This window comes from Protopterus annectens, chromosome 3.part0 (genome assembly GCF_019279795.1).
Source record: "Protopterus annectens isolate FY-2018-M chromosome 3.part0, PAN1.0, whole genome shotgun sequence".
NCBI lineage: Eukaryota > Metazoa > Chordata > Ceratodontiformes > Protopteridae > Protopterus > Protopterus annectens.
In genome coordinates, this window is record NC_056731.1 from 117,247,128 (window position 1) to 117,263,683 (window position 16,556).

Below are 16,556 nucleotides of genomic sequence, written 5' to 3' on the forward strand. Positions count from 1 at the left end.
CAAGACTCGATTCTTGGACCCCTTCTTTTCAACATTTTTACTAATCAACTCCACTCATCCTGCCCTCAGTCACACCTCATACGGTACGCGGATGACTCCACTATCATCACCATTGCTGACAAACCCTCTGACCTGGTCACCCTAATGCAAACCTCCTTCAATTTCACTGAAACTTGGCTTCCTATCAACCAACTCATTCTAAACCGTAAAAAAAACAAAACTCCTTTTTCTACCCAAATCTGTCTACCATCTTAAATCCGCTTTCACCTTCTCCTCCCTTAACAACACTACTATCTGATCTGAACCCCATACAAAACTCCTTGGAGTAATTATTGATGACCAACTAAGAAAACTCACCAAAAATGTGGCCTACTATACAAGAACAAAAAGTTCCTTACCACCAACTCAAGAATTTCACTTACCCAGGCTTATCTTCTCTCTAACCTCTTCTACTGTTCTCATATCCTTACTAACTTACAGTCCTGTCTACAATCCAAACTTGAAACCACATACAACAAAGTTGTCAGATTTGCAGCTAACCTACCACCAAAATCTCACCACTGTCTCGCACTCTGTACATTCAGTTGGTTTGAGTTTTCTAACCAACTCTTATTCTCAGCTTCTCATTATCCACACCATCTTAGACAAGTCCTCCTCCTGCCCTAGCATTTCCTGCCTTGACTCCCTCTATAACCCACCTCACTCCCTCAGAAGCTCAGAACAATTTCTTCTACAGAGTCATAAACTTAAAAAATCTTTAGGACAAAACCTCTATAGCTACCTTCCTGCTCTTTCATGGAATAAGGTTCCCTTGACCCTCAGAATATTACCCATTCCCAAGATCTCAAGAAACCTCTTAGAAATTACCTAAACAGCAACTGGAGATGTCATTGCAATCATCACACTTGAAATTTTCCTCTTTCCTACTTTATTCTTCTCCCTCCCTCACTCACTTTCCTACTTCTTCCTGTATTGCATTATTTTTCTGTCTTTTCTAACTTCATGTGCTTTACTTTGACTATCGACTACTTCTCTCTATTCCCTCCTAATTTCTTGCCCCAGATATCTGACACTACCACCTTTCTCTATTCCACCCCTACTCTCATTTTCCCTCACACTGTAACTCACCAAACTAACTGCTACAACGACCTTTTTAGACCTATATTATGAACTCTCCTGCATTTTCCACTCTTGTTGCTACCCATGTTCTCAATACTTACCTCCTGTTAAAATTACCTCATTTGCCAAATTATCCCTTTCTTGTACAGCAATGCTCATCTATTAGACCTTTTTTTATATTAACTTTTATTTGTGCATAATATAATTTTACTCACATAACCCGTACTGAGAATGAATTACTTGCTTGTTATTTTCTTATTTGTATAACCTGTACAGTGAATGTATTACTTGCTTAATTTGTACTGTGAGATTTCTTATTGTATACTTTGTACTGTGGAGCTTTCCTCCCCGGGCCTCCACTGAAAAAGGGAACAAGCTCAGTTGGACTATCCTGGTCAACAAATGTCAAATAAATAAATAAAATAGCAGCATTAATGAGCTCAAAAGTACAAAATATTAAATGCCCTAAATATTGAACCTACAAAAGATTGCTTCACACTAATCCGCCATAACATTAGCCTCAAATTTGTCTGAATAGTGGCAGTGCTACTGGAAGTTATTTATTTATTTATTTAAGCTAAGGTGTAGGGTTAGGGTTGGGGAAAGTGGCAGGTTTAGAGTTAGCACCTGTTATTAAGGTGGGATGGGGAGATTCCCCTCTGATTTATTTATTTTCATAATTATTAACATTTTACATGCCTTCCCAATTATTTCCTTTTTTATATCATCTTCTGTTCTTCATTCCACTAGAAAACCAAACTAGAGCTGGTAACACATTCAGCTTTTCCCTCTCTGACTATATTCTGGGAACATCCTCTGATATGGAAGACACCTGCTAGGCTTCTTCCTACTTTATCACTTATCCTTTCCAACTTTTTTTTGCCATCTCCTGTGTGTATGCAGTACCCACAGTCAAATATATTCTTATTGGCAAAATATCCTTTTTCCGCTCTCCTGAATTGGTCTTTATAATGTCTGTCATATGGGGATTGTGAATGGATGGATATATATTCACACATAATATTGCTTCCAAAAGTCTAATCTCCCTGCGTCCGTCGCACTTCACCTTACTCAATTTTCATCTTCTTTATCCACTTTGATCTATAGGCATCTGCAGGTAATATATAAAAAAGTCTCAATTGTGTAATTTTAAAGTATCCCTTCAAATCAGGTAGTCCTTAACCACCCTGCTCAATAGGAAGAATCAGCTTATATCATTTAACTCTTGCCTTTTACCCTTTCCAAATGAATTCAACTCTTTATTGTCATTCGTAAGATTTCCTCTGACTAATAAAAATATGCTGCACTTCTGTACAGGACCAAATGATCTAACATATTTTCACTGTCTGCATCTTAATGTACATGTCAATGGCCATTAGTTTCCAGTCTCATTTTCTTAACTCATTTTCTGCTGGTTTCCTCCCACATAATCTTAGCTGCCACATCAGAGTCCTTTTTAGACCTTATGCCTAAATACTTCATTTTTTCAAGTGCCAATAAATATGGATATCATTGAACTAATTAATGTGCAGGCACATAATGAACTGTTGTAGCTTTTGTACTCTGAAAATACTTGAAATTATCTTAAAATATCTCAGAACACACTCATTTCAAATTCAGAATTTCGCAAGTATAAGATAAACAAAGCTAGACGTTCATCATTCACACTGCCTCAGTGGCATATGGGTTCTGTACCAGCACAAATCCGACACGGGAAACTCCACAGCTCAGAAACCCCTTCTCTGACTTTCTGTGATAGGAGATTGGCTAAGCACCTCCCAAAACAGTAAGCTTAACCCCTGTTACAGAATCAGTTATTCATTCTTTAGTGCCATCTGAAAGATTCACACAGTTGAATCTCCTCAGCAGCCAGCATTGGTGGATTAGAACTTCCAGCGACTCATATAGGATTCCTTCGGGAACTTCCCTTCTTCTTTTTTAGTATATACTTTTGTTTTGTTTCTGCTTTATTTAAAAAAAAGGATGTGGGTTAACATTTTATTTTTATGTTCTTGCTATTTATAACTTCTGCTAATTTCTCTGAGAATTCTAGCTTACTAGTGTATTGTTTGTATGTTGAATACTGCTTTTAAGCAGTTAAAGGGTATGTGTAAAGTGTTATATGGCATGTACTGGGAAAATGAAGATTCTCTGGTGTCAGATGAACATTAGGCCTCTGGTTTCTATTGTTTATCTACTTTATTTATATGTTCTGACAGGAAACCATTGCATTTTGCACTTTTTTCTTTATTTACATGAACTTTAGAATTTATTTCATTCTGCTACAGCTGTTTTTATCCTTAAATCATGATGTTCCCACAAATTATTTTCTTTGCATTTTCTGTAGAGATTTTTTTTTCCATTTCTGACAGGGAAATCTCTAATTAAATGCTTATATATGCTGTTGTAAAAAGTTTCTATCTGATTTAAGGATATATATTTGATTTTTTTGTCACTATTTGAACAAGTAAATTATACTTTATACTGTCACAGTGTTTGTGCTGTTTACTATACTGTGCAGATTGTAGCACAAAGCTTAGCACAATTTAAACAGTTTCTTTTATATTTTATAGAGTTTATCCATATTTGTTGTGCGGGAACATAGCTTATATTTTCTATTACTGCTGTCTCAGTCAGTTCTTAATAGTATCCGTGTATTATTCTGGCTGGTGTTTTTTCCTATGACTTAATGGATCCTGTTGCAGATTCCCCCCCATCAAATTCAGTTGCACCTAAAAATAAATAAAAAAAAATCAACAAAAACAAGCCCCAGCCACTATTTTATGAGTCTATTGTTGCCTTAAGCCATCTGGCATACCACTTTCCCTTTTCCCCATTAGCCTGTGGTGTGAACCTGTAGCCCTCAATGGTACAGGGGTCAGACACATTCTCTACTGCTATTCCAGTACCTAGTTTAGGTACAGAAGAACCAAATCCTTTAACTGCAGGAGAGGTCAAGAGTAAGAGTCCTGTTTCCAGACATAATACTCTATCCCCAGATATTTTTTCTCTAGTGTAGTTCATAGTAAGAAGAAACAAAAGCTTTACCACATGGCAGACAGTCAGGTTATTACCATGTTTAGGGCTGATGTGGTTTCTTAGAGTGTTGCACAGTCAGTAAATCTCAGAGACTATGTTCCTAGTCAGAATGACTATGGGGCTATCTTATCTAGAGATCAGTCCAGAGCTGCAGATTTTGATGGGAACTGTGATGGACACAGTACTGAACATTCTGAGTCCATCTAATCTGATTCCTTGGAAGTTTCAAAAACCTAAGCTCATATTAACCTTACCACAGATGCTATCTAGGTTTAATGATATATTTAATCGGAAGCAGTCTGGTGCTATGCCCAGATTGGCAGTTTATAATCTTCTTGAGGGTGAGATTCCAAATGTTTTGGCTCTTTCTCCTCTGTTATTGGCCTTAGAAGATGCCTATAAGACTGCATCTTAAACCCTTTAGCTAGTAAACCAGTTACTAACAAGGCTTTGAGGAAATACAATGTGTACTCTGATCTTGCAACCCCCTTTGCTCTTTTGTCAGCTGACCCAGCTGTGGTTTCTCAGCCTGTCAATTCTAACAAGACAGTGCTGGCTTTTTCTAAAGCTACACCAACAGATAAAATTGTGAAGTGGTTTGAATTTCAGAGAAAACAGTTGGCTCAGTCTAATAATTTATTTTTTTTTAATTTTAACTTACCAGGACTTCATGTGGAAATTTATTTTGCCATCTGCTTCCAGTTTAGGTGATTTTTCTGTATCTTTGCCTGCTGAATAAGTGTTATATGAATTAGATTGTTTCTAATATGACTATGGTTTCAAACCATTCTTTGAGGAGTATCTTGGAAGGTGTGGACACTATTTCTAGAAATGCAGCTGCTTCTGTTGTATTGAGAAAGTATGCTTGGTTATATAACCAGATTTTTTGTGAGGATTTAAAAAATGAGATTCTGAATGCCTCTTTAAGTTCTGAATTTGCTTTTGGTCCTGCTGTTACCCAGATTCTCAAACAATGATATGATAGATGTAAATTGATGCATGGTGTATCTAGCATATTTTATATTCCCAGATTCTCCCCTAACAAGGCATCCAACTTTAAAGGACAGAACAAACAAAAATCTCATGAATAAACCAATATAACCAGAGTGATAAGGGCAAAACACAGCAGATGAACCATAAAGGAATCTTTATTGTTAGATTGTTAGATTGTTAAATACTAAAACAGCATCCAATCAACTTAAATCTATTTAACTAATTGGAGTCTTAAAGGCACACCATATAAAATACAAATATATAAATGGTTAAAAACTATTAAAATACAAATAAAAAATATATATAAGCATAACTAAAAACATGTAAACATATTCATTTAATAGATCATGCTTGTAAATAAGGCTTCAGTGACATACCAGCATTAACTCCATGGGGTTTATCTGGATGAAGTCTTATAATCCATGCAGTCTCATTTTATTCAAGCATATTATTAAAATCACCTAGATGTGGGACCATGTTAAATGTACCAGTCAATCCGAAACTGAAACCATACTTAACAATAAACATTTCTTTATGGTTCATCGGCTGTATTTCATCCTTATCACTCTGGTTATATTGCTTTATTCATTGGATTTGTTTTGTGATTTTGGATGTTTATCCAGTGTTATGTACCATTTTATTTTTTTCATTATCATTGGAACAAAAATCACAGCCTAACAACAGCCAGGATACTAAGATGAAATGGCTGGAATATAATGTTTCCAAAACAAATAAAAGGGGTCCCTTTCCCAAAAAAGATCTTCCCCATGTTAAAGAATGACTATACCATGAATTAGGGCATCCTATCCCTTCTTCCTGTTTCTCCTCCCCTTTTACCTTCCCTCAGACTTTCAGTCAACCCAAAAACTTGGCAACAAATAGTCTCAGTCAAGTAGATGCTGAGAATAGTGCAGTGACGTTTCTCTTGACACTGGACAAAAGATCATTCTCCCTTAGGGAAATCCCCCAACACCCTTCAGACCAGACACACCTGTTCTCTCAGGTGTTCCAGCTCAAGTTTCAAGCAGGGGTTATAGAACTAGCTTTTGCACCACAAAAAGAAAAAGTATTTTGCACCAGAATAATTTTGTTAACCACAAAGCAGCTATAGTAGAGACTTGTTAGATTTAGCATACCTAAATAACTTTCTGAAAGTGAACAAATTCAAAATACTCACCCTGCCAATAGTCCTATCCCTTCTTCTAGACCACTGTTTCACGTTGACTTTACATCTGGAAGATGCTTATCATCACATGCCATTTGCTCCCAACTTTAAGATGAACCTACAAATGTCCTGTCTTACACCCTCACAAAAAATTGTCTTCTTGTGGTGTTTGTTGGGCACAGAAAAAGTATGTTTTTTATACTAGAAGACATACTCATGATTGTTCAGAACATTTTCAAGGATTTCTCTCTTCAAGGAGCTGTCTCCTTGATAGAGTTTCTCAAAATTCTAGGCCTCATGGCTTCAGTGATCTTCATGGTACCACAGGCTAGACTCCATATTAGAAAGATTCAATGGTACTTAAAAAAAATGTTGGACCACGCACCTGCTTCCCTTGGAGTTCCAGGTACTAGTGCAGGATTTTGCAAAATGAGAGTTACAATGGTGGAGGGAACAGATGTCTCTCTGTCCAGACTTATAATTTTCCCTCCAGACCCCAGTTCAATCAGTCTATACAGACTCATCAACTTTTGCATGGAGAACAGTGTACAGGGGAGTTCAAGTGCAAGGCTAATGGGGTCCTTTGAATGTTACAAAGCATATAATTATCAAAGAGGTATTAGCAGTGATTCAGACTTTAAAAATTCTTCGCAACTTATGGTATCCAGGTCCCCTTTTATTGGACACAGCAACCACAATCATGTGGTACCTCAACAAACAAGGGAGTACAAGGTCATACCCTCTTTGTTGGTTGCACTGATAGCCTGGAAGCTAGCCTTAGAGCATTGTCTGATACTTCAGGCCTCATACACCCATTCAGAGCAAAACATAGTGGCAGACAGATCAAGCAGATACTGGATGGATCCTCATAAGTGGAAACTTTGGGCAGAAAAAGCCCAGATTTGGTCCTGATGTGGGGAATACCTCAAATAGATCTGCTTTCTTCTTTTAAAAACGGGCAATTGGAAAAATTCTGTTTGAGACATCCTTGCAGCCATGCTTGGAGGGAAGAAGCATTCCTGCTCTCTTGGACAAGGATGTTACTTTATGCATTTCTGTCCTTTCCACTGATATACATGGTACTTCTAAAGGTTCATTGTGGTGGCTCCCTTTTGGACCAGGTAAAGTTGGCTTTCCCTTTTAATGGATTTGTTCAAGGGCAATTACCACAGACTTCCTCAGACTCTGGAAATGCCCAAACAGAGTCAGGGGTGACTAGTGCACCCCAACTTAGAGCAATTGTTTTTCACAGCCTTGATGATTCTACCTTGATACACTTTAGGCACTTGTTCCATGTTATTGTATCAAATTTGATTGGTCTTTTCCAAAATGTATACCTAATGCATGGATTTCTTCTTTAGAAAAATAGAGACCTGCATTTTTTACCATATCTCCAAAACCTTTACTTTTTCATAATAAATTATCAAATCATGTTCATCCATACAATTCTGTATCTCCAACATCCCACCTCTAATCTATCCTTTACAATAATAACCACGTCATCAGCATAAGACATATACATAGGTATTTAAATTTTGTCTCTGAACATGGAAATTCCTTCTTTCACCTTTTTAACAACCTAATAACTGCATTTGTAAGTAGTATAAATTGGATCCCACTTAAAGGTCATCCCAGTTTAATACCACTTTTCACATACAGTTCTTTACTGAACCATCCATTCACCAAAATTCTATTAAATGAATGCTTGTAAATAGTTTTAATCAAATTTATACAATTTTCATGCAAACCATAATGTTCTAATACTTCAGATAAGCTAACATGATTCATATTGTCATTTGAGTTTTCAATAGAATGCATTCAAAATACTGAGTAATTTAAAATACTGATTACAAAAATATTGAAAATTCAAAATCTTGAAACTGTCCAATATAGAGGCAATCCACCCTGCACCCTATGTGTGTGTGTGTATGTGAGGGCTGCACTCACAACATCCCCAGCTAATTACATAACATAACAGTGGGGAAGTGGCAAAATCTGATTTTCAATATTTTGAGTGTATTATATTCTTGTATTCAGTATTTTGAGATATTCATTATTTTGAATGACACCCTTTTTGAATATCAGATACCATTATTCTAGCATCATTTTTTCATACAAAATACTATTCACCATTTTCATTACAATCGGTAAAATGTCTTTACTGTTCTGTTGTTCTTTACCATATACCCCTCATCTACAATTTTATTAATTTTACTTAATTTAATTTACAATATTTTTATCATTTTATAGTGCATATTATTTATGGTTATAGGTCTCAAATTCTTAATTTATTTCCTGTCTCCCTTCTTATATAGCAACTTCTCCCCTTTTTATATAGCTTCATATCCATTATACCAGTCTGGATCCAAAAATTCATCACCTCTAAAAAAATGTTTATCTTTCATCACCTGTTTTCCTTTAAAATGCATATGTCAAACCATGTGAACCTGGCATACTTTGCTTTTTTGACAAGATTCAAAACTTCATTCAATTCTTTTAAACTTATTGTATACACAATTTCCTTTTTTTATAAAATCATCAACTTTATTAACATTCCATACTTCAACTTTGCCTGTCTTCTTTTCTGCAAATACTTCACCAAAAACATTTTTACCACTTCCATGATTTCCCTTAAACTATACAGCACTACACCTTTCTTTTTAAATACTAACTATTCTACTTTTATCTTTCTTTACTTTTTCCCTAAGAAAGGGCACACTCTCTCCTACCTACCATACACTACATACCACTGATTAAACAATAGTTTATTTTCCCATATTCTCCTTAGTATTAGTCCTTATTGTCTTTTTCTTTTCACTTTTAGAACACATTTTTCATACTCCTCCAATATACTCTTACATATTTCTTTCTTTCTCACTCCTCCATTACCTCCATTATAACTTACAAATTTCTATACTTAGTTTTATACTGTATCAACCATTTTTCAGTATTCTTATAAAAAGGCCTCATTGTACAATGTTCTATCCATAAACTATTTATTTATTTATTTTTAAACATTTCATTCTCCTCTACTTTTCCAGTTAAAATTTTTAAACCCTTAGTTTCTCTAATAGATAATTCTATGTGAATTCAGCCATTATTTTTATATGATCTGAAACATATGTTTTCTTTTTTCATACTTTTAATTTCATGTAATCTATCAAAAATTCAATCAATCAATCAATCAATCAATAAATAAATAAATGCAATCTATTTCTGTTTTAATACCATCTTTTTATATGTATATTTTCTTTGTTTACACATTTCCATTTGTCTAAAGTCAATGCATATTTTCCCTACACTGATATATTTGGATATTTTCCTTTCATTTTTCTAAAATTGCTATTTAAGTCCACTATCATAATAATTTCCATTTTTGGCATAGAAATTTATGTATTTCCTTAAACAGCTCCTTTCATTTCTTTTTGATTGTATAAGCATACATGTCTGTTCATCTCTACACTACATTTTTACTTCTGATATCACATATTGAACATCATCCTGGACGAAATATTATTACATCCAAAATTTTATAGTTTCCCTTTGAAACATCATGACCACCCCAAACAAAAATTTTCTTCAAATGGACATTTTGGATCTCTACCCATGCAACCTTTGCTTGCTTTCTCTGACTTTCATTTGTATACATTACATCCTGTAAATATATACATATTTTTTGTCTGTTTTTTGCACTACTGTAAAATATTCAACCTCTTTTATCATTTATCATACTACTAGCAATTAAGGACAAAATTCTGATATTAATCTTTCTCTGTTTTTGCAATTTCTTTTAAAGCTAATTTCTTTTTTCTTTTCTTTACCCATTACCTTATTTTTACGTTCTCCTTTGTTCCTCCCTTTCTTCCATTTCTGCTTTCTCCTGACTTAAAATTTCAAAAACATTTTCAAGTTCTATATGGAAACCTACTTCCAAATCATTACATTTTATAATATTGTTCATCACACATTTTTCCTTTTAACTCTCTCTTTCCATATTTTGAACATCCAAAGTCACTTCTTGTGTTTCATTCCTAGCTCAATCAGTGTTATTTACTATCACAATGTCTGCAATGTTATTCACAGTTATTTGCAGTATGACCAATCTGTCCACATTGAAATTATTTTCTTTTGATACATTCACTTCTCAAATGATCCCCTCCCTTACAATGATAGCAGGCGTTAGGCTGTCCCCAATAATTCAACACAACCTTCTTTCCATTAACAATAATCACATTTGGTAAATACATTAGTTCACAATTTTTACATTCCAAATATAACACTACTTCCTATCCCACAGTCCATAACAGTCTCTCACCATTTTTTAATGTCCAAAACTTGCTTACACTTTTCTTTTAAAAACATCCTAACTTTAGATTCAGTCACTTTTGATGTTCTAAACTGTAATTTTACTCTACTTTTTAAAATCCCCCAGTTCCTTTCAAAACATAATTATTCAATGGCACCTACCCCTCCTTACTATCATATGCCTGCAAAAAAAGTCTCAAATGTTACTTCACTGAATGTTTCTTTCCCAATAAGTATTACCACTTTTACTTTTTCTACTTTAACATCAAGCAGAACCACTATTTCATCCCAAACAAAATATTTATCAATTGTTTCGCCTTTTTTATTCTCAGTCCTTATCAGATATTCAGATTTCAAAAGCATTAGTATTAACAGCACTTTTGTTTTTTGTTATTCATGCAATCACTGACGAATAAACTTTACCAATCTCCTTTTCAATATTTTCCTTGCAAACTCATTTTTCTCAAACCATGACTATCCTTTTCACTACTGCATGAAATGTCTTGCTTCCTTTCTATTTTCTTATTAACTATGTCCACCCTGAAAAGAACATCATCCAATGTTTTTTCTTCCTCAAGCATTGTGCATATCATTGCATGTCTAGTCCTTCTACTTGCAATTTAATCACTAGCAAGTGTGGTAAATCCTTCTATACACTGCTTGCAGTAATTTCATGGCTTTCTGCAGCAAAATCAATACAAACTTCTTCACAAGTAACCCCGTCTTTCAAATACTTCTCTTCCTCTTGTGTGCCTGCTATCTCAGCTCAACATTTCTTTCTGGACTCAGACCTATTGCTGCCTGATTGTGAAAAGAGTAAGGGTCCTTTGTTTATATACAGAAATAACTCTTATTTGCAAAATATTTGCATATTTAGAAATATTTACAAATGTACAAATATATAGATATGCAAATCTGTTTACACAATCAATAAATTTTCATACCTGTTTGACCCCCTCTCCTGTTTACATAACCATCTAATTTTACTTAATATAGTCGCTAAAATACATTTACCATTAAACATTTAATTTATTTTTTTAATTTAATATAACTGATATAACATAAACAACTTTTTAAATATTCTTTTAACATATTCCTTACTTCTGTTCTTATCATATCCATATTTAATCATATACATGTTTATTTTATCCACTTCTTTTATATCTTCAAAAAAGTTGTCTTTACATACTTTCCCCATAACTTTTTTTTTTACTCTTAAATTTCAAATACACATGTTCTGTAGCTTTTTTTCCCCCTTTTTGACATCGTAAACATATTCCATCTCCTTTCTTCATATATGGCAAATTTCCTTTTACTGGCAATTTATCTATTACCAGTCTCTACAACAAAATCATAACATTCTTTTTTCTGATTACAGCATTTGCTTATTTTTATAGCTTTATTTTTTTTACATCTGTTACATTTTCCCTTGGTTTTACATAGTAATGTTTTATCAATACATTCTTATACCATACTTTTTCTATATTTTTCTATATCATCAATTTTTATTTTCTACAAAATTATCTCTTCTCGGTAAAAGTCTATTTCTTCACTTATACACTCCTTTTCTCCTTTACCTTTTTACCATGCCCCTAAATTTATCATACTTTTATTTGTACAGTTCTACTACTAATCTCTCATTTTTTCATTTATCCACTTTAATACTTTGCACAAATATAGTGAAGCTACATACACCATTGGGTTAATTAACCCTAAACCTCCTTCTTTTTTATGTGCATGCAAAAATCCTCCTTTTATTAGGTTTAATCTAGAACCCCATATAAATGAAAACATTATCTGCAATAATTCCTTTTCAAATACTGCTGGCAAAATAAATACACTTGCTAAGTATGCTATTTTCCCTGGCAGTACAGAATTTATCAAATAAGCCTTTTTTTCTGAATATATGTTCTCAAGAAAAGACAAGTTTATTTCTTTGATTTTTTTTTTCTCATTGAATTCTGCGTGCATCTTTATTCCCAAATTTTATACCCAGTATAGAAATTTAATTCATTGTAAAATATATACTATATACCACCTATCTTTACTACATCACTTAAGCCTTTAATTTATCTTTATTTAAAGCTATCCCTATCACCCCTAGACACTCATTTGTGCAAATTATTACTTATTTTTTTCCAAATTTTGATTTTGTAAGTATTATCATGTCATCTAGATATGTTAAAAGAACTGGAATTGTTAACCCTTCAAGTGTTATATACCCCACCTCCTTCATTTTGTAATTTATTTCACATACTATGACAGAGCAAGATGCAGGGGACAGGAAGTAATGGAAACAGATGATCTGCTGTGGCGACCCTTAATGGGAACAGTCGAAAGAAGATGATGGCTATCACATTCCTAACTGATGCAAAGAGTATACAAATCATTGGACATCCATATCTTGCACCAATCTTCATATGTACTCTTGGCTTAACCAGTCATTTACAAATATTTTTACTTTATTCTTGCTATATGTTGACTTGCATAATTTCATAACTTTCTCACTAATATTATATTCTTTCATTATTATCCATAGTTTATGTCCAATTGCATCGTGCCTTACTAAGGTCTATCATAATTTTTACATCTTCTTTTCTAGTCATAATATCATCCACAATTTCTCTGTCATTAATATTTTTGACAGCCCTTCACATGTATACTACATGTACTATCTTCCATAATATTTTCCATTTTAGTTTCAAATTTCTTTTATGTTATTTTCATAAAGATTTTATAATCAGTATTATTCAATACTATTAGTCTCCAGTTTTTAATTGTCTACTATCTTTCTTTTTCCATATGAATTTAAGTACTCCACTATATAATTGTTTATACATAAATCTTTAATTTAACCATTCATTCAAAATCTTTAATTTTTTTTTTTGCCAATGCCTTAAATTTTACATTTTATACCCTATTCCATCTGGTCCTGTAACCAAATTTATACTTACTTGCCCTAATACTTTATCTAGCCCATTTTTTCTCTCACTACACTACCATTTCCTTTACTAATCTACTTAACAAAGTCAATACTTCTGTTTCCTTGTAAAAATATTTTTGCTTATATAACAATTCTTGTATTTTTTCTTGATTTCATATAATTATTTTTTCTTTGTCAAAATATTTTCTATCATTATGTTCAAAATATTCTAATGCATCATTATATGTTTTTTTATATTTTCCTTTCTCTACAGCTTTCACATGATATTGCCACTGTAAAACACATTTTTTATATTTTTCCTTAAATATCATCCACCATTCAGTCCGATTTTTATAGAATGATCTCATAGTAATATAATCTTTCCTTAACTGTATTACTAATCTGTTTACTTTTTCATTCTATACTTTCTCCTTTATCCTTTTTATCTCTGTGCTTTATATATATATATATATATATATATATATATATATATATATATATATATAGTCATTGTTTTTATTTATTTCTACCATATGGCAAGATGGTCAAAAAATCCTGCTTGAACTACATCTCCTTCTACTATGACTAAACCTGATATTATAAAATAATCTATTTCTGATCTATACTCACCTCTTTTTGTAAGTCCATGAAATTTTGTCTCAAAGTTTTAACTTATATCTTATACATCTTATAACTTCTAACATTTTTCTTATATAATTTCCTTTCTTTTTATGTTTCCCTCTTAAATGACAATTAACATCTCCTGTTGTTATAATATTCATACTTATTACTACATAGTCTAAAACCTGATGAAATAAATGTTTCCTTTTTTTTCAATTAATATAAGCATGTAATGTTATAATTCCACATACTTGTTCTTTCCATTTTAAATCTATAGTGGTTAATCTTCCCATTTTTGCTAAAGTTACATCTAATTACTGTATCTCTAGAGAATACATCTATTCTAGAACATCTCTCATTTCCCAAATTCCAGATTATCTTTCCTACCCATAGTTTCTGTATTTGCAATCTTTCTTCATTTCTTAGAAAAATCCTGTGCCTTCTAATATAATTGCATCTACATCATGTATTACACCTCTCTAAAATTCCTATTTTTCTTACTATATTTTAATGTTATTCACATTTATAGAAAGCAATCAAAAATATTTCCTTTTCCCTTTTCCTTAGATTCATGGTTTCATAAGTTCTTCACAAGGTTAGCTGTCTTATTAGGCCATTCCAAGCCTAGCCAATTTCCCTCCCAAAGGTGAGAATCAAACACTATACCTTGCATCTGTGAGTCAAACATGTTAAGCATTATACCAACCACCAATCATTACCTATTGTGAGGTATTGCTAGATGTACCAGGAGAAGTGCGGCAGTGGATGTTTGGCATATCCCAGCCTGGCTGACTGAAGTTTTGTAAATAGTCTTGTGCCATTTGACTGTCACATTGATTTGTACAGATACTTGTATTAAAAATGTATTTGTAAAAGCTGCTTATGTTAAAAATGCTGCAACAGAATCTTAACAGAGTTCTGAATGTGTATTGTGCCAGAGTCAGGTAGCTAGATGTGATGTCACTCTATAACCAGCTGAAGGACAGAACTCTGGCAGCAACAGTTTGTTGTTTGTTTTTGTTTTTCTTTGGAACCTGATTTCAAAGACCTATGTCAGTTATCACAGTTCAGTTGAGTTAAATCAGTGTAAGTAGGAAGACTATTGGCAAGCTGACAAAGAACCAGTTGGTCAAGGTGTGCAAAGCCAAAGGACTGGTGCATACCAACCAGTTTAAAGAGGAAATTATTTCAGCCTTAATTGCAGCTGCAGCTTAGACCAGTAACTAGGAGGATAACCAGTCTGGTGATGGGGATTTGCAGCCCTCATAAACAGGACAGTTCATATTTTCCTCAGAGGACTTAAAAACCCATCTGGAGTTAAAGAGGCAGGAACTGTAGGCAAAACATTTGGAATCAGAATCAGCAGAGAGACTGCAGCATTTGGAGGCTGAAGAAAATGTGAGACTGTGTCAGACAAAAAATATGGAATTAGCAGAGAGACTGCAGCATTTGGAGGCTGAAGAAAATGAGAAGCAGTGTCAAAATGAGGGGGGGATTCTGACTCTTTGTCAGGATCACGGAGGTAATGGAGAGGGGAATAACTGAACCCCAGAAGCAGTACATTTCTTCCAGAGTTTACAAAGGGTGATCATTTTGATAGTTTTATTCATATATTTGAAAGAGTATGTAAACAGTAAAATGTTGACCAACGGCTTTGGGTACAGTTCCTGACCCTCTTACTCCATGGTAAAGCTGTAACTGCTGTTTCTAAATTGTCTGATACTGATTGCTTAAACTATGATAAAGTTAAACAATCTTTATTGGAATGTTTTAAGTTAACACCTGAAGCTTACAGAAAAAATTTTCATGAGCACAGACACAAGGCAGATGAAAGTGTATGTGATTATATTCCTGAGTTAAGCAGTTATTTCATATGTGGGTGAGTGGGTGCCAGGTCACCACTTTCAAAAGGCTGGCAGACCTTTTGGTGAGAGAACAAGCCCTTAGCACTTTGCCTGATAACATGAGATTGTGGTTGGTAGACCAGGAGTGTAACTCTGCAGATGAGCTGGGAACAAAAAGAGGATTTCTACTTAGGAAGCAGGGCATCACTGCACAAGAAGGGCATACCAAATGCTGCACATGGATATAAGGGAATCCATGGTGGGCAGCCTAAACCACCCAACAGAGTACACCAGTAACAAGGGAAGCCACTAATTCAGGTACATGGCCAGGATCAAGGGGTAGATGTTTTAAATGTAACTAGTGGGGCCACATAGCATACAGATGTGTATGGAAGCAAGGTGGGGAACAAAAGGTGGGGGAGCCATCAAGTGGGAATAACAGTATTCCAGTGGTAAGTTACTTGAGGCAACAGAGGTACCAAACTATTACCGGAGTTTATATTGTATCTTAGTGGATGGAAAACAGGCCACTGTTAACAGAGACACA